Source organism: Prionailurus bengalensis, chromosome A3, assembly GCF_016509475.1.
Source record: "Prionailurus bengalensis isolate Pbe53 chromosome A3, Fcat_Pben_1.1_paternal_pri, whole genome shotgun sequence".
Taxonomy (NCBI): domain Eukaryota; kingdom Metazoa; phylum Chordata; class Mammalia; order Carnivora; family Felidae; genus Prionailurus; species Prionailurus bengalensis.
This window is the reverse complement of record NC_057354.1, coordinates 31,412,052-31,428,833: the sequence shown is the minus strand read 5'-3', so window position 1 is coordinate 31,428,833 and position 16,782 is coordinate 31,412,052. Positions and strand designations below refer to the sequence as shown.

Genomic DNA, 16,782 nt, shown 5'->3' with positions numbered 1-16,782 from the left:
TTTCCCTGTGCTTTTAACCATCCTTGGATGTTATTAATCTTTGCCAATCAGATAAGAGGAAAGATGATACATGGATGACTACATTTCTGCCTCTTTTTGGGGAGGAGGGGCCCCAGCTCTCAGAGAAGGGCTGGGTGGCATTCTCTAGTCCTCAACCACTGAGCCCAAGTCCCTCCCATGCCTCAGGCCAGCTCTGCCCTGCCTGCTCGGAAGGGCTGACCCTCTGTGCTGTCACGACCCCTCCTGCAGGGTGCCCTTGACTGGTCATCTCACCTTCCTCCTTGAAGATTTTCTCCCCACCCCTGCACTCCCAGCCACTGCTGGGACCCTAGGGACACTGTGCCCCCGATGGGGGTACTTACAGCTAGGTCTCTCCTGGCGGTCAGCCTGGTGGTCAGGGTCGCATTTTATGGTATCGTCATACAACAGAATATTTTTCTTCCTTAAAAAGGTAGGGGATTCTGAGACAACAGGACGATCCTTGAAAACATTATTCTAAGTGAAAGAAATTGGACACAAAAAGACAAATATTGTACGATTCCACTTAGTGTGAGTAGGCAAATTCATAGAGACGGAAGTAAAATAGTAGTTACCAGGGGGCCATGGGGAGTTAGTGTTCAACGGGGACAGTTTCAGTTTGGGATAAGGAAAACGTTCTGGAGGATGGCGACAAAACAGTGTGAATGCACTTAATGCCACTGAACTCTATACTTCAATGGGTAAAACGGTAAATTTTATGTTGTAGATACTTTACCACAATTAAAAAAAGAAATGAAATACTGACACCTGTTACAACATGGATGAACTGTGAAAACTTTGTTTTAAAAATGATTTTTTTGAATGTTTATTTATTTTTGAGAGAGAGACAGACAGAGCATGAGCGGGGGAGAGGCAGAGGGAGAGGGAGACACAGAATCTGAAGCAGGCTCCAGGCTCTGAGCTGTCAGCACCGAGCCCAAAGCCTGGCTCAAACTCATGAACCAGGAGATCATGACCTGAGCTGAAGTCGGATGCTCAACTGACTGAGCCACCCAGGCGCCCCTGTGAAAACTTCGTTTTAAGCGAAACGAGCCAGTCACAAAGGACCACATGTGATACGATTTTATTTATATTAGCTGTTTAGAAAAGGCAAATCCGGGGGTGCCTGGGTGGCTCAGTCGGTTAAGCATCTGACTTGGGCTAGGGTCATGATCTCACGGTTTGTGAGTTCAAGCACCACCACGTCGGGCTCTGTGCTGACAGCTTGGAGCCTGCTTCGGATTCCGGGTCTCCCCTTCTCTCTGCTCCTCCCTTGATCATGCTCTGTCTCTCTCTCCTACAAAAATAAATAAGCGTTCAAAAAATTTTTTTAAAAAAATAGAAAAGGCAGGGGCGCCTGGGTGGCTCAGTCGGTTAAGTGGCCGACTTCGGCCCAGGTCATGATCTCGCGGTCCATGAGTTCGAGCCCCGCGTCTGGCTCTGTGCTGACAGCTCAGAGCCTGGAGCCTGTTTCAGATTCTGTGTCTCCCTCTCTCTGACCCTCCCCCGTTCATGCTCTGTCTCTCTCTGTCTCAAAAATAAATAAATAAATGTTAAAAAAAATTAAAAAAAAATAGAAAAGGCAAATCCATAGAAATAGAGTGTAGATTAGTGGTTGCCAGGGGCTGGAGGGAGGGGACATAGGGGGCAACTGTTAATAATAAGTACAGGGTTGGGGCGCCTGGGTGGCGCAGTCGGTTAAGCGTCCGACTTCAGCCAGGTCACGATCTCGCGGTCCGGGAGTTCGAGCCCCGCGTCAGGCTCTGGGCTGATGGCTCGGAGCCTGGAGCCTGTTTCCAATTCTGTGTCTCCCTCTCTCTCTGCCCCTCCCACGTTCATGCTCTGTCTCTCTCTGTCCCAAAAATAAATAAACGTTGAAAAAAAAAATTAAAAAAAAAAATAAGTACAGGGTTTCTTTTTGGGGTGATGAGATGTTTTGAAATTACACCGTGGTAATGGCTGTACAGCTTTGCCAATTTACTAAAAACCACTGAACTGTATGCTTTATTTTTGTTTTAGGTTTATTTATTTTGAGAGAGAGCATGAGTGGGGGAGGGGCAGAGAGAGAGAGAGAGAGAGAGAGAGAGAGAGAGAATCCCAAGCAGGCTCTGCACTGCCAGCACAGAGTCTGATACAGGGCTCAATCTCACAGACTGAGATCATGACCTGAGCTGATATCAAGAGTCAGACGCTCAACCCTCTGAGCCACCCAGGTGCCCCTGAACTGAACACTTTAAATGGTGAATACTATGTTACGTGAATTGCATCTCAATTTTAAAAAGAGAGCATGGGGCTGGGGCTGGTGAGAGGGCTATATGGTATTCCATACAGCGCTTATTCCACAGTTCATTCTGCCATCTCCCAGTTGATGGACATTCGGGTTGTTTTGCAGTTTTTTTTTTTTTTCTATTTGAAATAACGCTGCAATGAACATCATTGAACATGTTTAAAAAACAGAAAGAGGGGCGCCTGGGTGGCTTAGTCAGTTAAGCGGTTGACTTCGGCTCAGGTCATGATCTTGCGGTCCGTGAGTTCGAGCCCTGCATCGGGCTCTGTGCTGACAGCTCAGAGCCTGGAGCCTATTTCAGATTCTGTGTCTCCCTCTCTCTCTCACCCTCCCCTGTTCATGCTCTGTCTCTCTCTGTCTCAAAAATAAATAAAAACGTTAAAAAAATAAAAAAAAAAACAGAAAGAGAGAGATTATTGAGGCAGGTCTTGGGCTCCCCCATGCTGCCTCATACCTGGGCATGTCCCAATATGAGCCTGATTTAGAAAGTGTCCATTACGCTGACAACAAGAGATGGTGTTCGGATTAGGCGTTCACCCTCTGCTCCAAGCACTTTCTCAGAGTTAGAAGAAAAGTCCTTGAGATGACCATCATTTTCCTTTCTTCTATCATTGAAGATCTACTATAAATTATATTGGCCTGGAGCGTCTGGGTGGCTCAGTCGGTGAAGAGTCCAACTCTCGATTTCCGCTCAGGTCATGATCTCACAGTTCCTGGGATGGAGCCCTGTGTCCGTCTCTATGCTGACAGCACGGAGCCTGCTTGGGATTCTCCCCTGATCTCTCGCTCTCTCTCAAAGTAAATAAACATTAAAAAAAAATTATATTAGCTCTACACTACCCTGAGGAGACAACACAAAGTGAGGGGAGTTATGGATTAGGCGAAGGGTCAGCAAACTACACCACAGGGCTGGTTTTTGTATCAGCTACGAATGGTTTTTACAGATGCGCATTTGTGACTGATTTGATGATAGGAGACGCTAACTTTGAACTCAAATTAAGCCAAATCTTATTCCCCTCGGCCCCCCAAATTCCATTCTTCTCATTAGTAGGACTGCAGTATAAAAAGCTTATACTCAATGACTAGTGTCATATTGTGAATTTCATCAATAAAAAATTTGTGCAAATTCATTTTCTCTCATTTTATAACCACCTATATAATATCCCTGATTTTGCCTCTTGGCCCACAAAGCTTGAAACATTCGCTATCGGGCCCTTTGTGGAAAGTTTGCCAATCTCAGTTCTAGACTCCGGAGAGTTATCGGAAATAAATATTGTAAAGAAAAGCAGTGCATAAAGATGGAATAGCCTCAAGCTACAATTACCTCTCAAAAATAACACAGCCTGGAAATGACAGAAATTTCAATCAAATTATCCAGGTCACAAAACGTTCTGCTGATTTAGTTTAGAGAAGTTAAGGAGGAAGAAAAAACCCTGTTTGTATCTGCTGTAATAGGAAAGGAAAATGAATAGGAAATAGGAAAATGAAACGAATATGAAATTATTCATGTATTTTTTGAATTGATGAGGATAAAAATAGTTTTATAAAAATAAGGACATGGATACATATTGACTATGTAAGCTACACTTATGAGAAATTCAAGCACTGAATAAGCATTTTATATAAATGATCTCATTATATCCTCACAAGAACCCTACAAGGTTGAAGTCAAGGTCATCCTGATACCAACTCCCGTCTGCTAGCTTCAAAAAGTGGTACTTTGTCCAGAAAAAAAGAAGCAGCTGGAGACTAGCTGGCAAAAGGCCTTGAATGCTGTCCTGGGAAATATTCTGTTTCTTTTTACCAGGTTATTCTGTAGACCAGGAGGCCCTCAAGAATTTCCAGAAGGGGCGTGAAGTGGTCAATTCTGTGTTTTGGGATGATAACAAGGATGGCTTTGGGAGATAACTCTTGAGGCCAAAAGTCCAGAGAGAAGCTTTTTCAACAGTCCAAGGAAGAGTCAGCGAGGGTCTGGGAAGGTACATGCAGAGAAGAGAATTCCAGATACACTTCCTTGTTCCAATAGGCCAGAGGTTGACAAAATGGAAATGGGGGCTGAGGGGCAGGCAGTCAAAGTCAACTTCAAAGTTTCTGGTGGCAAAATGAGAGAACCCAGATAAGAGATAAGTTTGTGGGAGGAGAATAAGGAGTAGGGAGATGCCATATTCTAAATTCCTGGATAATATCCAGGGAGATCGTCCAGGGGGCAATTGGAAATGTGGGTCTAGAAGTTCAGAAAGACATCTGTCTGGGCAGGAGAGAGAGATTTAGGAACCATGAGGGAATGGCTGTCTTTCAGAGGGATTCGAGAAGGAGAGGGAAAGGGAAAAGACAGGAGAGAAAGGAAATGTTAGCGAAAACTAACCTTTTTAGGAGTGAGCGCGGGGCAACTCTTACATCACGGAAAGGGAAGTGGGGAGACTGTAGCACATACCGGACCCAGGAGTATTATCCCTGAAAAAGTTTCCAGGTGGGGGGAGAAGCCAATGGAAGGTTACAGAGCCATCTCTGTAGAAAGGCAGGGCTCCAAACAGGCAATTGGATTTGGCCATTAGAAGGTCACTGGTGACGTCTGAGGCAGCAGGCAGTGACAGTGCCTGAGAAGCGATGGGGAGGAGGGGAAAGAAGAGTGGCTGCGAAAGTGGAAGTTTTTCTAGGATAGAGAAAAATCTCTGAGGGAGAAAGAGACACTGGAGATGTAACAGCTCTCCTTTTTCAATCCCAGATCTCACATCCGTGGCTGAGCAGAATACCTAGGACTCCTCACCCCCTAAAAACAAGGCTGGCTGTAAAACGCGCTCACTGGTGTAGAAGGATGCTGGGGATGTTACATGGAGAGGGAACGTGAATTTTTCTCTAGCTGCTGGTCACAGAATCTCCTTGCCTTATTTCCTCCATCTTCAGTGAGGATCAGAACACCTGATATTTTTGGTCAAAAAAAAATTTTTTTTTTTTTACTCAAGTATAGTAAACATACAATAGAATGTGTACAGAATTTTACCAGCCAACTGTTGTATTTTAAACATACAAGTTATTAGAGAAGTAAATATGATGACACACTGATTCTCAAAAACACAGACTACACCCCTGTATTTTATGAAATTCCCCCTGGTTGGTCAGACCCCTCCCCCCTCATTAATATGTATGATACCTACAACATGGAGTTCCCCAAACTGTGTGAAACAGACGAAAATTCCGATGATAAAATCTCCTCCTCCCCATGTCAGGTCAGACACAGTCCACGGTTCTTCAGCTCTCTCGAGAGTTGCTTGGGGGAACTAGTCAGTTATTCGGTGGAAACAGCAACCACCACAGTGGTTTCAAGATGGAAGGTGCTCTGAGAGTGCTAATTACTAGTGTTTTTTGTTTGTTTCTGGCCATGTATTTAGACAGTCTTCAGCATTGGCTCGCTAAGTGTGGACCTCAGACAGCAGCAGCAGCATCACTCACTCCAGACCTCCGGCCTCAGCAGCCCGGGGGGTGGGGCCCAACCACGTGCGTCTTACCCAAACGCTCAAGGTGGGGCTGCTTTGCGCTAAATTTTACCTGCAGCCTTTCCGCACAGCGGCCCTGACCCAGCGGTTTCACCCGGGGGCTTTTTACAGAAATGCAGAATCTCGGGCTTCGTCCCAGACCCGCTGAATCACCACCCGCAGTTAAACACGATCCCCAGGGTAGTCGAGTCTGAGAAATGTCGGTCTGTATTACCGTGTCTGCCTCATGTAATGAGGACCTCTCCTCCAGTTAAGTTAAAAAACCTGACCCCAGAAACGGTGAAATTGGCTTGAAACCTCCGGCTCCCTGAGCCCAATGCACCGCGCAAACTGCACGATTATCTTCCCGCAGCGATGACAGGGCTCAGTGTCAGGCCGGGTTAAAGGGGGGCGCCAAGAGGGGGAGACTCCGGGCGAGCGCTCTGCCTTCCAGGTGGGCCCCAGGAGCAGGTGTGGCGGGAAGGCGCGAGAAGGGGGGCGATTTTCACGCAGGGGAAGGAGCTATAAGGGACCGGGGTGGGGGGGCGCGCAGGGAACGCCGCGGGGGGCGGCTGCAGGCAGCCGGCTGCCCCGCCCGGGGCCCCGCGAGAGAGGGGGCGGCCCCTCCCCCGGGGGGAGGACGGCGGGCGGGGGTCTGGGGCGGAGAGGGAGGTGGGTCCCGGGCCGGCGCGGGGGCGGGCGGCTCCGCGGCTCCCCGCCCCCGGCCCGCCCCTCCGCGGCGCCATTTTGCAGGCGGCTGTCGCGGGGACCGGAGGCGGCGGCGGGCACTGCGGCGCCGAGGCGCGGCGGCAGGACGGGAGCCCAGCGAGCTGCAGCCAGGTGAGAGTCGGGCCGTCGCGCCCCCCGCCCGGCCGGCGAACCGCACCTGCCGGGCCCGGCCGCGAGGTGCCCGCCGCGCCCACGAGGCCGGCCTGGCACGGCCCCCGAGCGCTGTCACCGGCCCCGCGGCGCGGCCTGCGCCCCCCCAGCCTTGGCCCTTCCCCCGGGTCCCCGCACCCGCGGGCCAGCCTGGCCGCGGAGCCCGTGGATGCCCGGCGACCCCCAGTCCCCGCCGCCCCACCGGACCCGGCCCGGCCCCCGGGCGCTCACCCTGCCCGCCGCGCGAGCCGCAGCGCGCTCGGGCCCTCAGGCCGCGCCGCGGGGAGGCAAGTGGGTCCCCGGGGACCGGACTGGCCGTTGCCGCCGCTTCCTGCCGGGCCCTCGGCCCGCGCGTCCTGGGGTCGCTCGCCCCGTCATCCCTCCGCGGGAGGTGCGGCTGGCATCCCCGCGCCCCCCGGAATTCAGGGCCATCAAGAGGGCGGCGGGGGGTGCCTTGTACATTTTTTGCTTTCTTCCCTCCTACAAAGGCTGCGCCAAGTAATTTTAGAAGCTTCTGCCCTGACCCCAGGGCCTTTCTCCCCGGCCTGTTTCCCGGGGGGTCGCGGATTCCCCTTGTTGGCTGCCTTGATGGAAGGAGAAATTGAGCTTTTCCAGTGTGACTACTTTAAGGGCTCAGAATTTTTTCCTTCCTTTGACTCTTGATGTACCCTTGAATGGATAGCTGACAGGAACTCGGCCTACAGGCTGAGGGTTTTAAACATGACTGATGAGAAATTCTTGATTGTCAGGGCAAAGGGTAAATGAGGGCAACTGCAGGTGGAAGAAAGTCACCCATAAGGGATTTCTGGGTCTGGGGCGTCAGCTGGAGCTGTTACTTTTATTCTTGCAATGCTGGAAGACGGGAGGGGGAAGATGCTGTCCCTGCTGACATCTGGGTGTGCTGAGAAAGCTGGTGATGTGCGAGGACAGGAGACTGGGAGTCCCGAGGCAGTCTGGTTTGAGCTGTCATTAATTGGCCATGTGACTTCTCCCGGCCAGTTCTTCCTCTCTAAAGCCTGAGACAAGAATCAAGGGTAGCTGGAGCTTTTTTATTTCTGTTTTTTGTAGTTGAATTCTGTTGGGCAGGGGCCTCCCCATTTCCAGTTGTGTCCACCTGCCTTTTCACCTTTGCACAGGACTTTCCCTGGATGGCCCTGAAGGTGTTTGAATCTGGTGAGATTGAGAAAGGGCCTTTCAGCTCAGAAATTCTGAATTCTGGAAGGGGTTATGGTTGACTCTGTCAGGATCATTGCACTTGTCCAAAATGTCATGGCTTTTGGGCACCAGCCTTTTAAATGGTCAGCAGTGGGTGTGCCGTGTAAGTCCTCGTGGCACACCTGTTAGTTAAAGGAGATGAGCAGGTGTGTCCAGCCAGCTACCTGTTTCACCTGACGGCCTGAACATGAGCTATCTGCTTTCTAGACCATTTCCTTTGTCAAAATGGCGACTGGCTCCTTTCTTTGAAATCCAGGGCATTTCTCTTGGTTTCTTTGCTCCGAGTGGGGGGTGATTTTTTTTTTTTTTTAAGAAAAGAGGTATTTCAAAAATTTTACATATTGTCTCCCCCCCCCCCCCCCAACACGGTTGCATAGTAGTTGTGTTTTCTGACTGTGGCAAAGTTAATTAAGCTGAGTTTTAATGTCCGGATGTTTCAGAAATGCTTATGAAAGCACCTGGCTAGAATATTGTAGGAGGTTTTGCTACGTTTCATGCCACACTGCCTGTGGCGTTTGTGTGGCAAAGGCTAGAGGTCTTAGCGTTGCAGAAATTAGGTATCTCAGGAGCAGCCTCCCATAGCCTTCCATTAGCCCAGCTGCTAATTTGGTGCCAGGTGCTGTTTGAACAAATCGTTGTTGAATAAAACCCAGTCTTTTGCCCTCAAGGAGCCTAAGGTCTGGGATATTGGAAATCTTGAGTTGGCCATTGCCATCCTATTCAGTGTCTCTAAAGACAAATCTGGGATCCTTTTGGGGACTCCTTTCTGGCACCACTGGTAGCTTGAGGAATTTTCCCATTTTGCTTAAGGGAATTAAAAGTCAGCAGTCATAATTTGCAATTACATAGTGCTTTGTACTTGTAAATGAAAGCTTTTTAAAAACTTATTTTTGTTTAATCCTCTTAGGCTTTTTTAAACATTTTATAGTCCTTCCCTGACCTGTTTCCAGGCCTTGCCTATAAAATTCCCAACACGCCAGTTGGTTCCCAATACCAGATAACCTCATTAATTCATTTTTACTCCCTGCTGTTCTTGTAGTTACTCTCTTCTCAGAGGGCTGCCTGTCTGGGCTTTTTATTTTGCTGGGGAACATTTCCTGCTCCAGGTTAGGCTGTGTGTTACTGACGCGGGATTTAAATGAGCCCTGTGTGTGCTTTATGGCACTGTCTTCGATTTTCTCCCTGGCTTTTCTATTTCTAGCCTGTTATTTTGTCACAGGCTAGATTGTTGACTCTTGAATGACTGAGGTTTGCTTCCATCTTATACTTTTCATAGGACTTGCACATAATTAATACATTTATTGAGAGCCTGCTGTGTGCCAGGCAATGTTTTTGGTGTTTTGGATGCTTCGATGGAGATTCTGTGCCCACATGGAGCTCACACACTGGTGAGGAGGCAGACCATGAGATCTGGTGCCCTGAAGAAGAATCTGGCAGGATTGAGGGTATTAAGACTTAGGGTGGGAGCTGAAACTTTGGAAGGATAGACAGGAAAGGCCTGAGTCACCTTTGGGTGAAGACAGGAGGAAGTGAGTCATATGATATCTGGGGGAGGAGCATTCCCAGTGGAGGCGACAGCAGATGCAAAGGCCCTGAGGCAGGAGGAGAGCATTTGGTTTTGAGGTCAAAGAGATCTTGGGAGTTGGATCTTGTAAGGCCATGTGACACATAGTGAGGTCTGTGGACTTTACCTTGAGGGGAATGGAAACCTTTGGAGGGTTTTGAGTAGAGGGGACATGGGCTGACATAGCTTTTAACGGGGACATGCTGGTTGTTGCTGTTTGAGAATCAACTAGAAGCAAGGAGGGCAGGGCAGCTGCGTGACCTGCTAGTGCAGGGCTGAGGGTGGTGGTCAGACTAGGGTAGCCGGAGGGTATTCAAAAATGACGGGATTCTGAGGTGGGGCCCAGGAAATTGCCGATAGGCCAGAAAGAAAGTTGGGGGCAATGCCCAGGGTCTGGCCTGAGCATTTAGAATGAAAGGGACCGAGATGTCGGTGATGGCTGAGGAGCTGGTATAGCTCCTCCTCAGGTTAAGTTGTCACACTAAACTGACAAACCCAAATGCAGTCATAAAGGGAGAGGGCGCGTGCTTTGGGGGGGCTCCTCCATGGAAGTGTAAATCTTCTTGAGAATTCCTCATTACCTTTCGTTTTAATTCTCTCCTGTGACCTCAGCAAGTCTTCAGGTGTAGGTGGCCTCTAAGGCCCTCTGAACGTTTACTTAGGAAGGAGAGTTCATCTTATTTATTCAAGAGCCATTTCTTGCGCTGCTTCAGTGGGGTTACATGTTATGCAGGCCTAGCATCTAAAGATAGCACAAAAAGCAAAGATCTGAATTCATAAAAAATGACCTTTGAAAATTCCTGTATCCCAGGGAGTGTGGCAGGCACGATCTGCACATACGCTCTGTAGGGAAACCTCTGTTTACATGTAGTGAACACAGTCGTGGACAGTGTATAATTTCACAGAGGATCATATTTGCGATTTAAATCAAGTGTTCTCATGGTCACGAACTACTGAGTAGCTTTAGGTTGCAGCCCAAAGCCACTTTCTGTTGGCCATTGTCTGGACTCCCAGTTCTTGTTGATGCATACTCTCTCTGCAGCCTCCAGGAGTCTGTCCTTCTGTAAGGGCATCAGAGTGGCCTTGGGCCTTGGCTTGCCTGGCTGCCCCAAACCATGGTTTTCTCTGGTCAGGAAAGCCTTCTTCACATACAGTTCTTCTCCTAGGTTTTGGCCGAAGTGGCGCCCTGGTGTCAGTTGTCCTGGGGCATCTTAGTGAGTGTCTGGTGCAGACTCACCCTTCTGGACGGCCACCTCTCAGTTCACTCTCAGTGTGAATCTTACACAGCCAAATCCCCCCATCTTCTCAGTCGAGTGTGAGCTCAGTTTAATAAAATGCACTTCCCCTCTAGGAGCCTCTCCAGGTGGTAGAGAAGACCTAACAAAGACTAGACGGTGGGCCCTGTGAGATAGGGCCAGTGCAGTAACGACAGCGCCAGTATGCATCGGTTAGGTGCTGAGCACCTGAGGTCATTATCATTAGTCCCAGCAACTGGCAGGCGGAGTGCTTCTGTCTGGGCTTCGTTTTATTGATGAAGAAACTGGAGTTTGGTTAATTTACCAGAATAAACTCTTGGGTCTCGGTTTCTGCTCTTAAGCTCCAGTTATCCGTGGGGCCCTTTGAGATACTATGCCATTCCCTGGTCTTGTCTGAAGCTCTGGGTTTTCAAGTTCCTATTGGCCTAGAAGAGGGCAAAGAAGCTGGTGGTGGGTGCCAGGTGCTCCGCCTAGCACCTCCTGTGTTCACTAATGCCGTTTAATCACAGCAGCCCTATGAACTAGGTATTAACTCTTGTTTCTGCTTTACAGCTGAGGATGCCAAGATCTGGCTCCTTCTTCCTTTTTCCTGCCTTCTTCTTACCTGGCCTGTTTTTCATTCCTGGCTATGGTATTTTCCTCTGTGTACCCCAGCTTGGGTCCTTCGCTCCTTCTATTCCTTCGTCATTTCCTGTAGGAATTTTCCATAGCCCCTCTCCCCCAACACATGCACCTTTCTTTTACATGGTCTCTCTTTGAGGCAGCAGCCCTTTGCCACCAGCTTCATTTTATTAAACTTGCATTAGCTTTTTCATCCCGGAGCATCACTTCATCAAGGAGGTCTTGGTATTAGGACTCTGGATGGTCTTCTCCACCTTCTTTTCTTTAAAAAGTTTTTTTTTAATGTTTATTTCTGAGAGAGAGAGCACAAATGGGGGAGGGGCAGAGAGAGAGGGAGACACAGAATCCGAAGCAGGCTCCAGGCTCTGAGCTGTCAGTACAGAGCCTGATGTGGGGCTCGAACTCATGAACTGTGAGATCATGACCTGAGCTGAAGTCGGATGCCCAACCCACTGAGCCACCCAGGTGCCCCAAGCCGCCCCCCCCTGCCCCCCCACTTCTGATGAAGAGCACTGCTGGAAATGCTGTTTCTTCTACATTGGTACTGTAGTTGGAATTTCAGCCTCCCGTTGCTTTGGCTTTCTTGTTCCCTATTCGGTGCTGGCTAAATCATTTGTTGTCACCAAAGGCAAATCAACTGGCTGGGGGTGCAATCTCTTCCCTGTCTAACATGTTGAACTCAAACTGGAGAGTTTCTCATTCAGAAGGTCTGGAGGTGGGGCCCAGTAATTTGCATTTCTAACCAGTTCCCAGTGATGAGAATGCTGCTGGTGGGAGAACCACTGGCCCCTGTGCAAATCAAGTTTTATTGAAACACAGCCATGTGCGTTCAAGACCCCATATGACCTGCAGGCCTAAAATGATTGTTGTCTGGCCCTTTATAGAAAAAGTTTGATTACCTCTCCTTCACAGTATGGATGTATGAGATCAGTGCTGAATATTTTCTATTGAATTCATATTTTATCAAGAGCTCTTCATATATTAAGACATTGATTCACAAATTATTCCACAAAAGTATGATATGGGGAATATATGCATATTTTGAAGTGTTAGGGAGTATAACACGCATGGCACTTCTTTTAAGTCTTCTGTTTTATCTAAAAATAACGTGAATTTTTTATTCTATTCCAGAAACATCAGTGCTTGGTTTAATATGGAACATTTTTTGTCCTTAATCTTTGAGTAAAGTTGATGCTACTGGATATGTTATTTTAATCCTGCTTCACTCTGTTTGAGAAATAAGCCATTAAGATTTGCATTTTTTTGTCATAAGTTGCAAATATTTGTCTATGCTTTGAATTCACATCTGTCAGTCTTTTTCTTTCTTGTGCCTTCTCTATCCTGACATTTTAATATTCCTTTATATGTGTCTTCATTCTTTTGAAAAATACGTGGCTATAATTTAATAACTATTGGAGTGTGGCATGGAGTAAGGATTATTTTTTCTCTACATTTTTCCTAGCACCATTTATTCATTAATTCATCCTTATTAAGTTAAAATGACACCTTAATCATATGCTGAATCTGGAGATCTGTTGTGGGACTTACTCTTTTGTTCCATTTATCTGTCTATTCCTTTGCCATGACCTAGCTATTTTCATCGTTATAATTACTTAATAGTAGGCTTTGCTGTCTGATAGTGCCTATGCTCAATTTTTTTTTCCTGTATTTTTCAGTTTAGGGTTTCAAAATAATGGGACATTTTATTAAATGTATGTAAATTAATTTGGGGAGACTTGTCATCTTTATAATAGTGAATTGTTCTGACCGACCACCTGTATTAACTCAGGGTGGTTATGCTATGTGTGTTCTATATGTGCTATATGTATTCTAACAAAGTTATTTCTTACATTTTTTTGGGTTGTTTTCCTCAAGTGTGGCGAGTTACGGACCTAGGCTCCTTCCATCTTACTGCTGACTTCATAATGTGGCTTCTAAGTTTGCCGTGGAATTCTGTGCGTGGAAGATTGTTTCACAGGCTAGACTTGGAAGTAGCAGTATTTGCTCCCACAGTCTGTTGGCCTGTCCCAGAGGCACGGGGGACAGATGCATGTCCTTCCGTGTATCTGTGATGAAAATGAAATGGCACTGTGTCTGCTGTTGTACTTAACCAAACTCTGTTGTTCTTATTTTTCAGTTGATTCTTGAGTTTCTTAGGCAATAATATGGTCATTTGGATTTTTTTTTCTTACTCATTTTTTTTTTTAATTTTTTTTTCAACGTTTATTTATTTTTGGGACAGAGAGAGACAGAGCATGAACGGGGGAGGGGCAGAGAGAGAGGGAGACACAGAATCGGAAACAGGCTCCAGGCTCTGAGCCATCAGCCCAGAGCCCGACGCGGGGCTCGAACTCACGGACCGCGAGATCGTGACCTGGCTGAAGTCGGACGCTTAACCGACTGCGCCACCCAGGCGCCCCCTTACTCATTTTTCTTAATAAATTGTAGAGTACTTACAGATTTTTAAAAAAATGTTTATTTTTGAGAGAGAGCCAGAGTGCGAGCCAGGGAAGGGGCAGAGAGAGGGAGACACAGAATCTGAAGGAGGTTCCAGGCGCTCAGCACAAAGCCTGATGCCGGGTTCGAACTCGTGAACCGCAAGATCCTGACCTAAGCCGAAGTCGGACTGTTAACCAACTGAGCCACCAAGGCGCACCTAGAACATGTTTTAATGTAACAGTCCTTTCAGTCAATTTTTACTGGAATGCATTATTGTATATAGTCTTTAATGATATTAAAGAAGTGTCCTATTTTAAAGGTCTTTTTCACTAAATTGCAGTATTTATACATAATGGTTTTGAATGAACAGTTTGTCACCTTGACATTGACCTTGGAATTTTGTACACCACAAAAATCCTCAGTCGTCTCTGTCCCTGTTATTGTGGTAATTCTCCAAAGAAGTTCAGTTTCCCTGCTGATTTGAGGATGACCTCAAATTTCTTGCCAGGAGAAATTATATGAGTTATGTCTTTCCTTCAGGTTCATCCCAAGGGCTTCTATTTTCTAACCATGCTGTCGTATTGTGCAGCTGTTGGCATCTTTTGTGTCTGCGATTCTGACCCACAGGCTTTGAAAATGTGCTCTCCCTTCGAGAAGTATTTGTGAGTTCTTGTTTCCCTTCCTTTACTCTTTCATCCCTGTGAAGATACACTGAATACTCTAGCAATGTCGATTTGCCTCTTCTGTTGAAGTTCTGCCTTTTGCACCTGCCTCCTGACACCCACTGTGAGTTCAGGCCCATGTCTAGGCTGCCCATCCTGCAGCCTGTGTGTGCCGCCCCCCCTCCCCCCGCCTTCTTAAATGATGGGTTTGCACCCTCACCCCTTGAGTTCCCTGTGGGTCTGCTGTGGACTCCCCTACCAGTGGCCCCAGATGCTGCTCTGAACCCCTTGAGAGGCCCTGGCAGGTGGGTGGGGTAGGGAGTCTTATTACTTGGGCAGTAAAAGCAGATGGGGTCCAACTCTTTTTCTAGCATTTAGTTCAGTGCCTAGGGTGCTGCTCCAAAATGGCTTCAACTTTTTCTTCACTTTCTGTTTTCAACTCTAAGATCTATTTTTTTGTTTTTTTGAATTGGTGTCAGGTGTCCGTCAACTCCTGTTTTCCAGACAGCTTTGACTCCTTTTCATTGATAAGTATATATACATCAAGTGTGCTTGTGTGCCTCTCAAAGTTTCACAAAAAAACACGCATAACCTTGTATGCTGTGTATTCTGAAATTTTGTATTCCTATTTCATGAAAAAATTCGTTGTGGTGCTCTACATTGATTTTGTGATCTGGTCGTGAAATCTGTACATGGCTCTGCTTGTGAGTTTGAGAGGTTATTTATCCATACTGTGTTATGGTAAGGAGCGAACGATGGGGAGGAAACTCTTGACACAGAGGAACCTTCAAAAAAAAAAGTTTTATTGAATTATTATTCCGTAAAACCCACCCGTTTAAAGGATATGCTTCTGTTGTGTTAGTATATTCACTGAGTTGTATGTAACCCACTGCTCTCTCAGAACGTTTTAATCCTCCCATGAAGGAACCTCGTGCCTATTTCAGTGGTGGCTCCCCATGCTTCTCTCCCCTCAGCCTCTGGCAACCACTAACCTACACTATTTCTATGGATTTGCTTTATCTGGATACTTCATATAAATGGAATCCTACCTATGTGTCCTTTTGTGATTGTTTTTTAGCATGTTTTTATGGTTTATCCATGTTGTGGCATGTATCACTGCTGTATTGTTTACTAGTTAGTTGATGGACATCTGGGGTGTTCCTGCATTGTAGCTGTTATGAATAATGCTTCTGTGAATGTTCCTGTACAGGTTTTTGTGTGATCATGTTTCAGTTCTTTTGGATAAATATCAAAGGGTGGAAGTACTGGGTTGTACGGTGATTCTGTGTTCAACATCTTCAGGAACTAACAAACTTTTCTGAAGTAGGTGGGTCGGCAGTCTGACAGTTGTCATTTCTCCACATCCTCACCAACACTTGTCATTGTCTCTTTGATTATACTCATTCTGTTGGGTTTGAAGTGTTACCTCATTGTGGATCTTATTTGCATTTCCCTAATAACTAATGAGGTGGAGCATCTTTTCATGTGCTTATTGGCCATTTATATGTCCTCTGTAGAGAAATGTCTGTGAAATCCTTTGCCCACTTTTTAATTGGGTCATTGTCATTTTATTAATAGGTTTTAGGTACCAGTCTCTTACCTGATATATAATTTGTAAATTTCCCCCATTTTATGGATTGTCCTTTTACTTTGTGTTTCTGTCCTTTTGAAACACAAAAGTTTTTAATTCTGGTTGGAGTCTCACTTATTTTTTTGTTTTTTATTTTTTTAATATGTCATATCTAAGAAACCATTGCCTAACCCCAAATCACAGTCACAAAGATTTACCATTTCTTTTTTTTAAAAAAAAATTTTTTTTTTTTCAACGTTTATTTATTTTTGGGACAGAGAGAGACAGAGCATGAACGGGCGAGGGGCAGAGAGAGAGGGAGACACAGAATTGGAAACAGGCTCCAGGCTCTGAGCCATCAGCCCAGAGCCCGACGCGGGGCTCGAACTCACGGACCGCGAGATCGTGACCTGGCTGAAGTCGGACGCTTAACCGACTGCGCCACCCAGGCGCCCCAAAGATTTACCATTTCTTGTATGTTACCCCTATATTTTCTAAGAGTTTTATTTAATTAATTAATTTATTTAAAGTTACCTCAACACCTGATGTGGGTTTTGAACTCAGGAACCTGAAATCAAGAGTCACATGCCCTTCTGACTGAGCCAGCCAGGTGCCCCTAAGAGTTTTATCTTTTATTATTATTTTTAATGTTTGTTTATTTTTGAAAGCAAGCAGGGGAGGGGCAAAAAGAGAGGGAGACAGAGGGTATGAAGCGGGCTCTGCATCGACAGCATAGAGCCCGATGCGGGACTCAACTCCTGAACTGTGAAATCACGACCTGAGCTAAAGTTGGACGCT

The 16,782-nt window shown here is 46.7% G+C and overlaps 1 protein-coding gene across 5 annotated transcripts in view; it reads left to right on the top strand.

Moving 5' to 3' along the window:
* Positions 1-6,494: 6,494 nt before the first annotated feature.
* The window catches only part of SLC23A2 (solute carrier family 23 member 2), a 135,419-nt gene continuing 125,131 nt past the window's right edge, over positions 6,495-16,782 (top strand). For 3 of the 5 annotated variants that reach the window (XM_043602826.1, XM_043602828.1, XM_043602827.1), the window contains exon 1: positions 6,496-6,618. The gene's annotated coding sequence lies outside the window, so the exon portion shown is untranslated. Of the gene's footprint in view, positions 6,619-16,782 lie in introns of all 5 variants that reach the window. The other 2 variants (XM_043602831.1, XM_043602830.1) reach the window with 2 other exon arrangements.